Source organism: Neomonachus schauinslandi, chromosome 9 (genome assembly GCF_002201575.2).
Source record: "Neomonachus schauinslandi chromosome 9, ASM220157v2, whole genome shotgun sequence".
NCBI classification, from domain to species: domain Eukaryota; kingdom Metazoa; phylum Chordata; class Mammalia; order Carnivora; family Phocidae; genus Neomonachus; species Neomonachus schauinslandi.
Window position 1 is genome coordinate 41,774,974 of NC_058411.1, and position 18,296 is coordinate 41,793,269.

The window sequence follows — 18,296 nt, forward strand, 5'->3', positions numbered from 1 at the left end:
TAGATGATCAGCTCCTTGAGGACAGAGACTTCATCTGGTTTGTTCACCACTGTAACCCCAGTGCTGAGCACAGTGCCTGGAACAAGGTGGGTGCTTCATCAATATTTGTTCATCATCAATGAATGGCAGTAGGAATAGAGAAAAGGGAATGGAATCGTGTTCTTTAGGACTTTGAGACTTATTCAATGGAGGAATCCCATGGAAAAAGCCTGGGACTGAGGGACTGAGGACAATTCTAATTTTCTGGACCAGAGAACTGAAGAGATATTGCACATTCTTATGTTAAGAAATTGAAGATGAAAAGCTGGATTCATGAGGAATATGTTGAGTTCAGTTTGGGGCCTAAGGTGACTATGAGACATTCCTATACAGATCTCCAGAGGGCAACTGGTAATAATGGTTCACAATTCAGGAAATCAGAAATAGTTTAGGGCTCAGGGCACCTTGGTGGCTCAGTTGGTTAAGTGTCTGCCTTCAGCTCAGGTCATGATCTCGAGCCCCTCATCAGGCTCCCTGCTCAGTGGGGAGTCTGCTTCTTCCTCTCTCTCTACCCTTCCGCCCCGCTCCTGCTCTCTCTCTCACTCTCGCTCTTGCTCTCCCTCTGTGCTCTCTCTCAGATGAATAAATAAAATCTTTAAATAAAAAAAAAGAAATAGTTTAGGGCTCACCTTTTTTAAAACATGTACTGAACTTTTTAAGAGAGAAAAAGGGAAGAAAGAAAAAACTTGCAAAACAAAAACCTAGGTAAAGATATCCCCAAGAATGTAATTCTCAAGCTACTTTCCCTATTTTGTCATAGTGGATAATTTTCACATGGTGTCAAATTTTCTTCTGCCATGGGTGACTGAAATGACTTATCAAATGTAAGTAAGATTTATTCTCTTAACTATGAATAGATTTTATTCCCTTAACTATAGAATTGAAATGCATCTATCTCGACAACGAGATGAGTCTATGCCAAAGGTTTGAACTCTAAATATAATGATAAAGGATGTAATTCAGTTGAATGATCAAAAAGTATCTGTTGAATAACTAATTAATGCTAGTTTTTTTCTTTTTCAGTGGCAAATATAAGGCCCCCACTGAGGGTTGATCACTTCTGTAAGTACTTAGAGTAGTTTGCAAACTAACAAACAGGAGCCCTGCCCTTCATCTAGTGCGAGAGATGGGTTAACATATTATTCTGACTATTTTACCTATTCATTCATTAGACATATTTAAATTTATTTTTTAATTTTTTTAAGATTTTATTCATTCATTTATTTCAGAGAGAGAGAGAGCATAGGGTAGGGAAGAAAGGGACAAGCAGACTCCACACCGAGTGCAGAGCCCCACGTGGGGCTCGGTCCCATGACCCTGCGATCACTACCTGAGCCAAAATCAAGAGTCGGAAACTCAACCGACTGAGCCACCCAGACACCCCTAAGATTTTATTTTTAAGTAATCTCTAGACCCAACGTGGGGCTCAAACTTACAACCCCAAGATAAAGAGTCGCATGCTCTATTAATTGAGCCATAGATGCTTTTTAAATGGCTAAATTTTTACCAATTTGATGAAGAGCATGACACATAAAGCATATTTACAGTAAAAGAACCTAACTACTCTTTGTAAAGGAGAATCGGCTTAGGCCCCGTGTGTGCTCTCCTCTAGGTTTGAGACCAGAAAAGCTGCCTCTTCAGTCCTGTGTCTGCCTCTCAGTGGGAGCCCAGGCATTCTGCCTCAGTTGCTTACCAGATCATCTGTTTATGTTTTTTTGCTTTTTACTTTTATCATAAATTAAATTATACACAATATTTAAAATACAGATAAGTATTTTAAAAATGTATCTGAATACATCCAGAGATCATCATTTATTAACATTTTGGCAAATACTCTCCCAGGTAATTATATGCACACCTATAATCCATTTGTTTACAGCAGGATCAACATTTACATATTGTTTTATTCCTTGACAATATAGCATAAGCATCTCCCTGTGTCAATAAATATACATCTACATTATTGTTTTAAATGGCTATAGCATTAGTTGACAGATGTCCCAAAATATATCGAGTCAATCCTCTCTTACAGGATATTTAAGTTATTTCATATAATTTGCTATGAGATTTGCAGTGGTGTGATTTGCCACAGTAAATTGCCTTTTACGTTTGAGTTTTCCCATTCATCCAAATATATTTTCAGAAAGAATTCTTAGATGTGAAAGCATGGGTTAAAGATGCACATTCTATGAGGCATCTGGGTGGCGTAGTTGGTTAGGTAACCAACTTTTGGTTTTATCTCAGGTCTGGTCTTGGGGTCATGGGATGGAACCCTGTGTTGGGTTCTGCGCTCAGCGTGGAATCTGCTTGAGTTTCTCTCTCCCTCTCCCTCTGTCCCTCCCCACCATGCTCTCTCTCTCTCTCTCTAAAATAAATAAATAAAGCTTTTTTAAAAAATGTACATTCTAAAGCTTCTGCTTTGTGTTAGCCCAGTGCCATGGAGCTAGGCTCTTCCTGCACTTCCTAATCTTGGCTGCATCAGCCACATGTGTGGGCCTTACTCTCATTTCTCTGCCAGTAGCATGATTCACTGAAAACAGCAGGCACAGATGCATCTTCAGGGCAACCAATGAATGCCTAGAAGTTAATCAGCAAAAGTTTTCCTTTTAAAAATCTTTTATGAAGGGAGGAATGTCAGTATTAATTTTCCAAGTTGTTCATTTTTTCCTTTTAGAGACCTGGAGATTGCTCTTCTTACTTCTCCAGTGTCCCATCTCCTGCTCGAAGAACTAAATGTTGTTTAACCAGAGTACTGCATTTCTCCACCTAACTCTAAGTTCCAGTGGAGGCCTACTGCTCTACTATTTTCTTTTTTATACTACCATTGCTACTCCCCGTGCTTATCCAGTGCACGCTTATCTGCTTAGCATGGGCTCAGAAATCACCTGCAGGTGATTCTGCTCACAGAAGACTGGTCCCCCAAATCACAACATCCACATCAGAGCAAGAACCTCAAGTCTCCAAAAAATCTCTGAAAACTAAAGATAATGGTTAAGGTAGAAGGATCTCAAAGGGTGACAGCTTGTAAGACACCAGTCTAAGAACAACTCTTTCTTATCCCTCGCAGTCTTACAAACATTGTACCTCTAAAGTACCCATATCATTCTTGATTGTTGTATCAATGATGATGATGATAATACCTTATATTGGGGCACCTGGGTGGCACAGTTGGTTAAGGGTCCAACTCTTGGTTTCAGTTCAGGTCATGATTTCAGGGTCGTGAGATCCAGCCCCAAGTCAGGCTCCACACTTGTCGTGGAGTCTGCTTGAGATTCTCTCTCTCCCACCCCCTCTGCCCCTCCTGTTCGTGCTGTCTGTCTCTCTCTCTAAAATAAATCAATAAAATCTTTTTAAAAAATAGTAGTTTATATTTATTGAGTGCCCTCAGAGCTAGGCATTATTCTAAATATTTTAATATAGTAACTCTTTATCATCACCAAAAAGAAGAAGAAGGAGAAGGAGGAGGAGGAGGAGGAGAAGGAGAAGAAGAAGAAGAAGAATCCTACTATTATTATCCCCTGGTAGGAAACAAGTCACAGACAGTTTAAATAATTTGCCCTAGAACCCACAGCTAGTAAGTAACAGAGCTGGGCTGAAATGAAGTTCCCAATACTACCATTGCAGTCACTTGCCAAAAAAAAAAAAAAAAGTTACAAAATTTCAAATCATATTTGCATGATTTGGGTGAAGTATTTAGAAAAGAGGCAAGATGAATATTCTATTTGAAGTAATTTAAAAAGTATTTTTTTCATTTATTCAAAAGTATTTAAGGGACACATATTAAGTTGGATCTCTCATGCTTAATACTGCAAAGGGGAGCTCATTTAATTCATTTAACAGACTTCTATGGGGGCGACTTCCATCTTCCCTGTGCTCTCCTGGGCTCTGGGGATACATCTGTGACATCTCTTGAGGAGGTGACAGAGAAGTCCAAGGACAAGTAAATATTGCAGGTTGTGTAGTGCTCCCAAGGGGAACAGTCTATAATTCCACATTAAGAAATGAGATTATTGGGTGGATTAAAATAACTATCATGGGAGGAGAAAAAAAATGAGTACTGTTATCCAAAGAAGGGTGAGTTGACTTACATAGACTTCTATATAAATGGTTCATACCAGGTCAGATTTCAGCTCTAAACTGGAGCTATTGGTAAGTATCCTGTCTTCAAGGGATGGCCATATTTTCGGAGCTGACAAAACATATGAGAATAGTCTGGGATCTGGGAAGGCACATATGAAATCAAGTTTTAGGAAGGCTGGTCTTGAAGTGTGGGGAGTGGGCTCAGTGGAAATGTAGAGGTGGAGGGGGCCTATGGTGATTCCAGACACGAACCAGAGACAGGGAGGGCGGCAGCGGGAAGGGAAAGGTAGGGAGATGGCAAGAACATTGAGGAGGAAGACAAAGCAATTCTTGGAGATGGTAGCAGTAAAGCAGAGGCTTTGGACTCAACCAGAATCGGATGTGCCACCTACTAGTTCTGTGACCTTAGGCAAGTCCCCCTGCCTTTCAGCTATAAAATGGGTATAACAATATCAACCCTACAGGTATTATTCTCATTTATAAAGGAATAAAATGGTCTCTGATTTCCCACAAATTGGGTTTGACGAGCACCCGAAAAATATCACTTCTCTTCTTCTCAGTAATTCTGAACCAACTAGAAATAGATAAAATAGTAAAGCAAATAAAGACCTAAATGTCACCTGGCTCACTGGCAAAGCTGATCTTGGAGAATGTGGCCGTTATGTGCAGGTGATACTTTCTAATGCTGAACACAGAGCTAAACAGCCCTCTCCCCTACCTGCACCACAGGGACAGACCTCCTGGTACATGCGCTGCAGAGAGAAGTTTGAGAGAGCTCTGTGCTCGCTCCAGAGAAGAAAGGCTTAGGTTTCACAAATTCACTATAACCAGCCACCCCCCTGCTTCCTTGAGTGAGAGCACGGGAGACCGGGCGTTACATCAGTGCGGTGCATTCTGAGGAAAAGGAAACAGCAGCCGACTCCTACTCAGAACCCAGGCCCATCCGCTCTTGTTCCCCTCCTCCTACCCCCTCATCGCTCCCCTTCTCACTTGGCTCCAAGTGCCTTACACACAGTAAGGCATGACTGCTTCCTTCCTGGGGCGGGGGCGGGGGGGGGGGTTGCTGAACCCTTAGCAAGAGTTCAAAACCCTCAACTGAGAGGAACAAAGGTTCTGTGGTAGAATAGCAGTCAGTCAGTAAATCCTTTGTAGGGCTCCTGAGAACACTACCTTAGGGGGCAATCTACTGGCCAATGCTCCCAAGAAATTTCGCCTGGCATTGAGTATCTGTCTTACTTAACGGTACTTTTCTTCGGGCACATACACAAAGCTCTTACTTGCAGGGTTGATATATGACTCTGCTGAGGCTAGTTCTTCCAGAAGCACAAATTTTGCACAATGAAAATACAGCTAGACAAGAAGAAAAATGAGACACCTGGTTTGACTAAGTGCCTCAGTTTACAGTATTACCCAAGGCCAACCCATTTTTTCCCCCAGTCCTCCTCAAGCAGCTGTCATGTATCAGGAAAGCCCAGGCCTTGGAGCAGAAGGTCTGGCTCTACTGCTTTCTAGCTGCAGGAACTTCGATAATTGGTGACTTCTCTGAGTCTCCATTTCCACATTTAAAAAATGGGGCTTTCCAACCAACATATCCTTCAATGGGTGAATGGAGAAACTGTCATATACCCATACAACAGAATAGATATAAATGTGCTATCAAGCTTTGAAAAGACGTGGAGTAATCTGAGACTCATATTGCCAAGGGAAAGAAGCCAGTCTGAAAAGGCTATATGTTGTACGATTCCAACTACATGACGTTCCGTAAAAGGCAAAACTACAGAGAGAGGGAAAAATCAGTTGATGGTGGGGGGTGGGGGGTGGAGGGACAGAAGATGAATGGATAGAGGAGGGGATTTTTAGAGCAGTGAACTTCTCTGTAAGATACTGCAATAGTAGATACAGGACATTATGCATTTGTCAAGACCTGCAGAACTGTCCTCAGAGAGACTGAGCCCTCATGTAAACTATGGGCTTCAGTTAATAATAATGTATCGGTATTGGTGCATTAGTTGTAACAAGTGTACCACACTAATAATGCAAGATGTTAATAATAAGGGAAACTGGGAGGCAGGATATGGGAATTATGGGAACTCCGCATTTGTAAACCTAAAACTTCTCTAATAAACAAAGTCTGTTAAATTTTTTTAATAGACTTGAACATCTACCTGCCCAGGTCATCAAGAGGACTAAAGGAAGTGACGCTCATGAGCATGCCTGGCACAGAGAAACTACTGTCTAGCGTCCTGCCTGTCAAATGCCCGGGGCTCCAGCTGTCCCCCCTTCTCCTTCCTAGTCACTGAAGGGGGGTTACTTTCCCAGTAGTGGTCACACCTACGACTCTTCCCTTTCAGTATCTGAACATCATGATCAGTTCCCCCATACCTCTGGCTGGTCTTCAAAATGCACATGTTCTAGTCGCTTCCCATGATGCCACTCTATTCATGTCTTGTTTTAACCAGCAAGTCTTCTCGCATTACAAATCCTCGTGGCAGCTATGGGGCATTGGGGAGGAGCATGGGTGCAGAAGCCAGACCTCCTGCCCTTATAGCCCAGCTCCACTACCTACCAAGGGCTGGGTAATGGTGGGCAGGTTGTTTTCTGCCTCTGTTTTCTCATCTGTTAATTAGGAGTGATAAAAAATAATACCTCCTTCACATGGTTTTTTTTTTTTTTTTGAGACAATTAAACAGATGACCTATATAAAGCCCTTAGAACAGTGACTACTAGCACTTAGTAAAACAGTTACTTTCCTAAATGAACATTCACATGTTGAAGGTTTTTTTTTTTTTTTTTTTTGGTAAGGTCCATTTGTTCTCTCCTTATGGCTTCGACCACAGTCACACCTGTGCCATTCCATCCACATCCTGGGTAAATTCTAGAATTGTGAAGACAGACAGTGAAGAAGCTATATATGAGTTTTCCTGCCTGAGTCCATCAGATCCATGTCAGATGGGCCCAAGGACCAGATCCGCTTTTCGGATAATATCCGGATCCTCGCCATCCCCTCAACAGTTCTGCCTTTTCAGTATCTTATTAGACAATGCGACACCCTTCTGCATTTTGGAAATGTGCTATTTTCTCTTTTTCAGGGAGGAAATAAAGATCTTCCCGATGAACAGTGGAATTGTTTCTCTCTGTGTCCCTCCCACCTCTACACCTTGTCCACAGCACCTGAGCTCTCTTGAATCTCATAGAATTATCATCCTCAAGAAGTGAGCTACATGAAAAGATGTATGCTCATTATATTTACATTCAGCATGTCTAGATCAGCAGCTTCATCTGGGACTTAGACCCACAATGTTGGTGATGCAGAGAGCCAGATATTTAGTCACATCAAAGCAATTTGCTAATTGCAGATGCTTCCTTTCTGTTTAATGTTTCATGTGCAAGATTAGGTGGTTGATTTAACTGGTTCATAGTGCCTGTTTTATCTCATTAGCTATCTTTAAAGGCAATCAAATCATGTTAAATATAGACAGAGGACATTAATTATCTGGAAAACATAATAGTATAACCTGTATATGAACGTGAGTATGAGAGAGAGAATTTAAATCACTGTTAATTTCCTAGCATTTTAAGTAAACGAGAACTCGTATATACATACATGTGAACCTACAGGAGTATCCCATATATGAATTATATATCTGTGCATTTCAATTATACTATATGCCCTCAACATGTGATTATCAATTGAATATACACCTGCTTTCTTTTACTACAGATAGAGAATCATTTATAAGTTAAACTAGGAGTTCTAGAAATCCAGGTTAGTCTCATTTTCCTCATTTCTTTGATCTTCAGTACATTTTCAACCATAATTCTAGCCAAATGTGCAGATAGCTTTAACTTTGCTGTAATTATCACATGCCTATGTTCCTGGTCCAAGCTCTATTCTCAGAGTCTCTAACGAACCTTCAGTTCAATATGTGTATGCAGCTTAAACATTTCAGCCCGAGATGAAGTAGCATCATCATACTGGAGAGAACAACAACAACAACAAAAAATAGTCCTAAAACTTCCAGAGGAAAAAGAATGCCACACAGTCTGTGCTTTAAAAACTCTTCTGGTGATGTTGACAGTGGCTGAGGCTGCGCATTTGTGGACGCAGGGGGTCTATGAGAACGGGCCGCCCTCCCTGCTCCATTTTGCCATGAACCTAAAACTGTTCTAAAAAATAACGTCTATTTAAGAGGAAGAAAAAAGGAAACATTCCCCGTGAGGTTAATATAAAACAAATGTGTTCAATGTAGTAGACCAGGGTCTTACATACGTGTCGCGTGCGAGAAGGACCTCTACAGCGGCACACCAGCGTACAGAGACCACCACAGCCAATAATGACTCCTTGGGGATGTGTATCATGTCAGCGAGCTTTGAATTTACAGAGCTTCACCAGGCACATCAGCCAGAGGATTAACAAGAAAGGAATTCTTCATTTAAATGCTCCCCACTATTTTACATGATGGAGTTATAGCAATCTTTATATCATATTGATCTTTTTTTTTTTTAGTCTCTGAAAATAAATGAAGACAGACAAGAGCACCATGAGACTTCATGCTCCCTCCATCTATGTCTCCCACTCCTACCACCAAAGAAGTGACTTATTTCTACAAACTCTCGGGACCTGGTGCTCTAACCCACGCCTGGAACATGGATGGGAGGGGATCACTCATGCTTCCCAGTCTTTATCTTAGCAACGGGCTCCGTGCTCTATGGGCATCACTAGCGATGCCCGATCCAACTGGATAGACCTTGTCTACTCTGATTCATGTTCTTGCCACAAGGATTAAACCAGATTGTGCGGATATTGGTATTTTAAATCAGTTCCTTTATAAGTAAGAAAGCCTAAACTTTCTAAGTACTTACATCTTACAACAAATTTTTTTTTCATGCAACTAAACATAGTTCCCTTTCAGAGTTCAATGTATCCTCAGAAGCCACTCTTTGATGAGGCCAGATCTTTAGATGCCGCTCCTTAGAGAGTGTGAGGCCGTATAAAGTAGGTGATGCTCCAACCCATTTAATTACAGAACATATTGAAGTAAAACATGATAATAACCACTAATCTTTTTTTTTTCAATCGGAAAAAAATCTACTGCCCAGTGGACAAAAGTAATGGCTATACTATAAAGTTGCCTTTTTCACAGAGTTTTACTTTCCACTCAAGGGACAGTGGGTGAGTTCCCACGAACATCCTCCAAGCGATCACAGCGTCGTTAATCACCTTTACTCGGGCCCCACATAATGGAACTATTCCAGTTGCACCATACCTGGCAGAGTGGATTTTGAAGATCCTAACCTCTTTTAAGAGGAAAATCATTTCTTAAAGGCACTGAAGCTACATAACTTGCCCAGCCATTTTCTGTGCCTCAATTTTTCTCATGTGGCTTCCTTTGTGCTCCATTCAAGGTTTTCCTGCACTGAGACAATCTTTTGCATTTTTTTTTTCTTCTTCTGCCTGCATCAAAGTTAGGACTTTGTTAGGGATGCTTTGCTATCGGCATCTGTTACCTCTTTTTCTTAGGGGCTAAGGAGGAGGCTGCTGTGTGGCTGAAAAAGACTCTCATTCAGTTTGGTATTGCCTCCCTTTGCTTTCCTGTCACACTGTCAAGCTCAATCAGAACGCAGTGAAAGTGATATAGAGGCGAGGCTTTGCTGGCGAGACTTAGAACAAAGACAGCTCCATAGCCTAGTACAGATTTCACATCCAATTTAACTCTTTGGAAAAGGATTTCAGGAAATACATAGTCAAGAGTTGAAAAAATGGAGTTGGGTCTACTATAAAGGCTAAAAGTATTATCCTGGCTTAGATAAGCTACAAAGATAGGTTGATACTATTTTCTAGCATAAACCACATTAGCCGGCATTACACATTGAGCTTTCTTTACTCGTTAAGTTGCAAGGAGATTTGAGAGGAATTTAGCAGCTACATAAAATGACTCTTTCATGATTCTAGCTTTACCAGTCATTTTAGTTGTACGAGGTGCATGAATAGCAAGGACCTAAATCATGTTGTTTAACAAATCTGGTATTAGAGGGTTAGTCTCAGTTTACTTATTAAGAATTTAGTTGAGTAAAGGATTTTAGGACTCAGTTCTTTGTGTAGATGACAATGAACAGGCCAATACTTGTATTTTTGGGGGGAAACATACGTTAGCTACACATGTTTTGAACTGTGCTTTTAGGCCCATAACTAATGTTTTGCATTGAATATATTTTTCTACGGGCAACTAACTGTACAGAAGAAAATTCACTGAGAAGGACATAGGTCAATGGTGACTTCAGTGGCCTCAATCATGACTTCCTTTCTGAAGCCTAGTTTCCACTTGTTCTTTATAAGAGACTTGGTTTAATTCTTGAAATTTTTCAAATTCAGGTCATGACAAGAAAGAAGGGCTATTAGATTAGCGATTTGATTTTAAAGAACGATGGCCCTCGATTTCTCTTGATGGATTCAGAGCATCCTGAAAACGGGGTGACATAACACACACTGATGGTGTATCTCAAACATTCTACAGAGCAGTAGTAACCAACGCGGTAGTGAGGAGAACCTCCTACGGCTTAAATGAACTATTTTTATAAACTATTCTCTAAAACTGCTCTGGTTACAGACATTGTCAAAATACCAGTGTTTGTTATTCAGGCAACGACAGGTTTGGTTGTTTTGTTTTGTTTTTCATGTTTATGTACTTTTATCTTATTGAAAATAGAAAACATTTAAATAACTATATACATGCATCAAGACAGAAAGATTGAAATTAGTTTATGGACACAATTGCATTTAAGAGGAACGGATTTCAAATGACTGGTACCACATCATCATATTAAAGAAGATATCTCTTTGGAAAATTTTCCATGAACAAGAGATGATTAGAAGCAAGCATATGATAGACACCAACATTTCATCTCTGCATGCAATTATGATACAAATTAGAAATGCTATCATGTTGGTGCTCCATAATTAAGTAAGCAATTAAAAACAAAACTAGTTCATTAACAAATTGTCATAGCTAGGCCGACAAGTGCCCAATGAGGTCACGGTCATGGCAACTGCCTGAGATGATGACTAAGTCTTCCCGAGAGCAAAACTCCCAACCAACAGCAATCCTTCCATTTCTAATTCATGTGTTATACAAAAAGCAATTTGGGGTAGAAAGACTGAAATAAATGTAGGCAAGTGTCGGGAGGAAGAGAGCTCTTTGTGGTAAGTGACCTACGCCATTTTGTTAGAGTATATGGTTGGATGCTAAAATGAAATGCTAGTTTTATTCAAAAATGAAAATAAAATCTCCTTTGATACTTGACATAGCTGTGGTTATTTTCTTCTGAATCTTTGGCCAGTTGGCTCATTCACTCTCCTTGCTTTTGGGGAATCTATGCTTCTACCTTAATGAAGATGATGACTAGAAATTAGCACTTACTGGTGGAAGCTGTTAGATCCAAATATTTGTATGGATTTTTTTTTAATGGCCATCAGTTCATAAGTATTTTCATTAAAAAAATGTTCCCCGTTATTTCCAGTGAAACCAGATAGCGTCACATGAAAAAATTATATCAACAATGAGCACGTCTGATAAATAAGAATGCAAAAAAAAAAAAGTAAAATGGTTAATCCCTGTACTAATTATTTGTCCCATTTTTGTTAATACAAATTAAATGTTTCACTTGGTTAATGACAAGTTTGATCAAACAGTTCGTAAACTGATGGATTGACTTTGAAATGAATTCAGGGGAAAAAAATGACATGATGTGGAGCTGGCAAAGGGCCGCCTCTAGTGGGAACAGATGCCCAACAAATTTGGCGAGTAGTTTTGTTCTCTTCTATCTGTTGCAGTTCACAATCCTAATGAATGTTATGTTTAAATAACATGAATAAAGATAAAGTGAAAATGAATTCAACTCCAGTTTGAGCAGCAGAATAAAAATGAGCAAACTGTATTATCTTCTGCCACCTAATCTGGGTTGAATTTCCTCTGTATCTTTTTTGTTTGTTGAAGAATCCTTTTCTTGAGTCTCCTTGGCCATTGACAAGGTCTTTTGAGATGAATATGAAAAGATAGATTTAAAGGTTAAGGCCAGGGTCAGATGGTTGCAGATGTTTTGTGAGAGATTGTTCGGTTCAGTTTGTGGTACTTCTCCTGACTAAGGTATTTCAAACAGGCAGACTCATGGCCAGCAACTGTCAATGAATGTTGTTTGTCTCACAATTGATCCATGCAAACACAAACACAGAGTAGAAGGAGTGTTTGTTTTTTCTTAGGCGGATAATTTTCCCCCAGCCCAAAGACTTTGTCTAAAGCCAGAGAAGAAGATGCTGTTTTTATTTCTAGAATGTAGGATATTTTAAGTTTGGCTCTTCAGATGATCATCTGAGACCATTTTTCAGGAGACAAAAAATGGCACCATGTGACAAAAATTATTAAACTGTAAAAGGTTGTAAAATTTTTGAAGAGTTAGAAAGGAAGTAGAGGTTGGACATAAAAAAAATAAATGATAAATGAACTAGTGTCTTATTTCTTGACTTCAAATTCTAGTTGACAGACAATGTAAAAATAAAGGGACAGGATATCAGGTCATATTGATTGCCATCGGGATATTACATTATTTGATAGATTTAGATCCAACCCTGTCTCCCCACAAGGAAGGTTAGGATAAATACGTGTGTGCGTGTGTGTGTGTGTGTGTACGTGTGCATAGTCCATAGTACATCGGACATGATACACAAACATCCTCCTAGCAGCCAAACATTAGATGAACAATATTTCTGCCAGCGATGTCTTAGGGGTTTTCACTGCAATAATTTTTATTTACTATCTTCACAAGTTTACAGACATGATGAAAACATCTCCACGAGCCATTTGCCATCCCCTCCTTGAGTGTTTTAACGTTAGGAATGAGCACTGAGATCTTAACAGTTGACTAAGGTCAATGAGGTGGTTGGTTCCTTTCTGCGAAGTGCAATTCAGAACCCACAAGACTGGAATAGTTCCTTTCTTAAATCTTGTAAAGAAGGCTTTAAATTAAAGTATATTTTGGAAACTTCTGTGTAAAAAATATTCAGAATCTTGAAAGATAAAAAAGACCATGAATGTTTCAGTAAACACATGGATAGGAAGCTTTGATAGCTCTTACTTTCCTACCATCTATTCAACCTCAGTCACTCTTTACGTTTACATGCTTCTGAATTTTATCCTGCATAATGCTACTAGGAAGAGCATGTTTATTTTTCGGACATGATTCTCTGTGAAATAGGTGCTTGATAAGGATTATTTTTAAAAGATCAAAAGCCCCTCAGTGATTACCCTCTCAAACTTCTTGTAAAGAAGGACAGATAGTGATCCTTGTCATCACTGAAGGCAAATCTAGAATTTTCCAATGTTTTAAATACTTGCATGTTACAAGGTATAATCAAAATTACTTTTGCTGAGGTGAAAAATTAGATTTTTTTCTTCCTGACGCCTATTGCCTCGTTTGAACATTTAGTCACATTTCAAAACACATGTCGCATTTTCTGGTCATTCCCATATATTTGAATCACTTGAAAATGCCATAGGTTTACAAAAATTATGAATAAAATCATTCTTATGATTATTCTTATAATAATGAAGGTATTTGGTAATATGAATGGAAATTTAATTTTCAAACCTACTTCATGTTATCAACACATGCATAAAAGGTATGAAACATTCTCTTTACAGAAATTCACCAATGTGGATTTCACTATTTTAGATGGTAGAGTGAAATGATTATTTTTTTTAACACAGTGTTCTTCATTTTACAACCCCATCCAACTAAATCATTTCACTGTAGGACACTAGGTTTTTATGATTGTGATTTTGGTAGAAAAAGTGTTATCTCTATCACTTTCCTAAATAAGTGGAATGCTATTTGAAATATGTATTTCACTTTTTTTTTTTTGGCTACTCTGAAGGCAAAAGAAAAAAATATTCGAGGAACCAAGAAGAAAATCTCACAATGAAAACAAAGAACCCTATATAACAGTGACGGTTTTTGCAAGTGCTGGTTTAAAAAGCCTTATTTGAAGCTGCTTTGAAATATTTTTCTGATAAATAGGAATCGATATAATGTATTCATATCACAATTTTCCAAAGCATGTTTACTAGTTCTTTTCTAATTCATACCCTGCCATCATTCTGTTTTTCTATATGTTCATTTAAAAAGATGTGCCAAACATAAATAAGAACAATTACAGAATTACAGAGCAGGATTACTTCTGAAGAAAAAAAAAAAAGATCACCGGTTGTATTCCCTTCAGCTATCCTATTTGACTCCATCATTAAGAAAAGTATTCAGGATGTCTAGTGGGTGAAGAGAGCAGAAGTGTGTTTTCATTTTGATATGATAGCTGCATTCAAGTTATTCTCCTCTTTACAATAGATTTTACCTAGCTTTATCTTCATAGGAAGCTGCTTTCAGTTGAAAAGCAGAAGTGAATAGAAGTGTCATGACATGGGATTAACAGTACAACCAGTTAGTAAATCAAATGTTTGAGGTGAAGAAAGTGGAATGTGACATGCATCAGCAGGATGGACTGGCAGGATTTTATGGAGACAAGTGAAAAGAAAAATTGTAATCATTCATTGATGTTCCTGATATCTGTACAATTTTGAAAGCACGTGGCCCATTTAACCAGTCAGGCACTGTAATGAATCTGAGTGCATTAAGATATTCCCAGCAATGTAAGTTCATATTGAAGTGAGAACCACAGAAGAAAGTAGCTCAAGTTCTGTTTCCAATGAATAAAAAAAGAAAAAAAAATTGTGCCTGAGGTTGAAACACTGGCCAGTATGGTTCACTTTTGAAATTCCGATAAGTCTGTAAAGAATGTCCACATTATTCACCAAAAAATGAACTTATTGAAAAAAACTCTTACACTGTCATTTACATAGATTTTATAAAGAACTCATAGCTAAGATTTTAAAATTTTGAGAGTGTTCGCCCAATGTTTTAAACAGATAGAATAAGCAATCTATTGGTAGCACTTAAAAATGCATGTTTAAGCACATCCATGGATATCTTTTCTCTTTCTCGTAATTATCCACACAAATATGTAAAAACTTAAATTGAAATTGGTAATGCTTAAAGATTTATCTGAGTAGTTTGGGAAATTATCTAAAAGGTTAATTTAAAGGCTTAATAAGAGATACTTCATATCATCATCAGTATCTTCACATGGAAGATTTTTCAAAATGCCACACAGTTTGGTATTCATTCCAAACTCCATATTTTTTAGTCCCCATTTTTTCCACAGCAACTTTCCCTAAGAATAGGGTTAAAACTGTTACGTGCCTAATATTTACTTAAAACTTTGTAAAAAAAAAAAAAAAAGAAGAATCCACACACACAAAAAAGCCCATTAAATATTCACACTTTAATATATGTTCCTCAGAAACAAATGTACAGTTAGATAACACATAAAGAATTATGAATGACTAATTATATTTTGCATATTTACAGCAAAGACAATTAGCAAATAGCTTTTATATGCAAAATAAATGAAAAAGTAATTAAGATGCACTAACCAGAGCAGCAATATCAAGTCTGCTGTCTTGTGATTCATTCCTAACAAACATAATAATTATGCATTCATTGTCATATAATTAAAACAGCTCTGTCCTTTAGAAAAATGGTTATTTACTGTATAATAACCTGAAGAGTGGCAGAAGTTCCTCATAATGGTGAGCAGGATAATTAAATATTTCTTCTTAAGAAATGCTCACCCAGTTTAGTTTATTATCATTAACTTCTACCAGCAAGCAGCTATTGCTCAGGAATGCCAAGTGTTCTCTCTCCGGTCTGGGAAGGTTATCTTCTGTTTTGTTTGCAAGTTCTCGTTTTTGCCCGGCTGTTGAATTGAGCAGGGATGCTCCTGAGCCACTTTTCACCTTTCTAAAACTGGTCCTCCTGGCGGCTGTCCCAAGCTCCAGAGGACCTCGGAGAAGCAACTTCAAGGTCTATCTATCTCTGTGGCTAGCGCTGTGTTGGTGATATAAATTTGTTACGTCTGCTTCTCTGTCAGAATATACTCTCCTTCTGAAGTTATTCTAGGACTTACTTTGTTATCACTAACATGGACCTAAATGCCACCATGAGCCCTGAGATGATGTATTGATTAATTAAGTAATTAATAACATTCAGTATCTATCATGTTAGATAAACCACCTGCATTTTAGAAACACTGCAACAAATTTCAAAATGGTTCATGTATTTGGTATTTAGTCTCATTTAAGGGATATAGACTATCCTCTGTATTCCCCACAAATTGACTGTGGGAGCCATTTTGTTTCCCCAATGCTGAGAACAGCTATGTATTTATGACCTCCAGTTATATTACTAACTACTGTTCACCCCTGATATAAACACAGTACCTGTATAATGCAATCAGAAATTATTTGAGCAGGAGATAGAAAATTTATTTGGGTCTACTTGGTGTGTTATTTTTATAGATTGATACTATTATGTTGCCATGTACATATAGTCAACAAAATCAACATATTCTATGTAATAAAATCATGTGTCCAGTGGGAGTGCAGAGTGCAGGAGTAATTAGGGAAAGCGGGGTTTATTTATGATCAGCTACTGATTTTTTTTTTTTTAGATTTTATTTATTTATTTGACAGAGAGAGACACAGCGAGAGAGGGAACACAAGCAGGGGGAGAGGGAGAGGGAGAAGCAGGCTTCCCGCTGAGCAGGGAGCCCGATGCCGGGTTCGATCCCAGGACCCTGGGATCATGACCTGAGCCGAAGGCAGACGCTTAACGACTCAGCCACCCAGGCGCCCCAGTTACCGATTTTTTTAAAAATACATTAGCAACTTTAAAAATGATTTGTAACACCTTAGATATTAGAGAAAGATAAATCTTAACTAGGAAAATGCATGTTGAATTTTTAATTAAAATTATCCTTATTATTTCAAATGTCCTTTTTATTATACTTACTACATAACAATAGTAAATATAAACATCAAGCTCAGAGAACAAGAAGATAAATGGTTTTGGTTAGATTTTGTGGTTTGACTTTATTAAATTTTTGCAACTAATTATCTAAGCACTTACTAAGTGATCATTCCTTTCTTTATTAAGTTCAAGAAACTAGTAGCAAACAGTAAGCATAAAATGTTGCTTAATTTAAATAAAGAGCCATGGTCTTATTTTGAACCATTTATCTTGAACTATTTATATGTTTTCTAAATATTCCACACTCTAAGCTCCTTTTGGCATGGGATGAAATGGATGAGGAACAAGGAGAACCTAGAGACATAATACATGCTCCTTGTCCCTGTGCTCTGTCTCTGAGTATTTAACCAGAGCTGAGAATGCTAAAGAGAAGTAATAGCCCTGAAGTGAAACTGGGGAAGTATGTTATTAGAGCTCCTGTATGCAATGCACAGAATTTGAGAATAGAAAGAAAATAAAACTTGAATCCACACCAGGGCATTCTGATAGCTCATTTTTCATTAAAAGGTAGAAGAGGAAAACTGTGTAATCACATCTTAAGCTCTAACGCAAAAACAGTGCACGATTACGCATTACCAACATCCCAGAGGCACCAGGGGAAAAAGGTAAGAAAAGATATTTTAAATTTTATAACTGACTTTTTAAGGAATTCCAATAATCCCAAAATAATTCTAAGTAGTCATCATCATAATAATTTTAAAAACACTATTCTTCTTTACATTTGTTTGTGGTTTGGCATTGCTTTATATTTTAGTAATTTGGGCTGCAAAAGAGGCAAAGAGTACAGTAGTTTTGTTGTTGTTTTTGAATTCTTAGTGCTTATTAAAGGTGTTCATGTAACCATATATACATATGTATTCATCTAATTTAAATTCCTTCTTCAAATGTCAGTAATCTTTCATCTTGCATGTTTAGAGAGTATGGGGTCAGAGGCGCCTGGGTGGCTCAGTCCATTGAACATCCAACTCTTGGTTTCAGCTCAGGTCATGATCTCACAGGACGTGAGATTGAGCCCCTCATGGAGCTCTGTGCTCAGCATGTAGTCTGCTTGAGATTCTCTGCCTCTCCCTCTGTCTCTCCCCCGCTCGTGCAAGCGCACACTCTCTCTTTCTCATAAAGAAAGAAAGAAAGAAGAAAGAAGAAAGAAAGAAAGAAAGAAAGAAAGAAAGAAAGAAAGAAAGAAAGAAAGAAAGAAAGAAAGA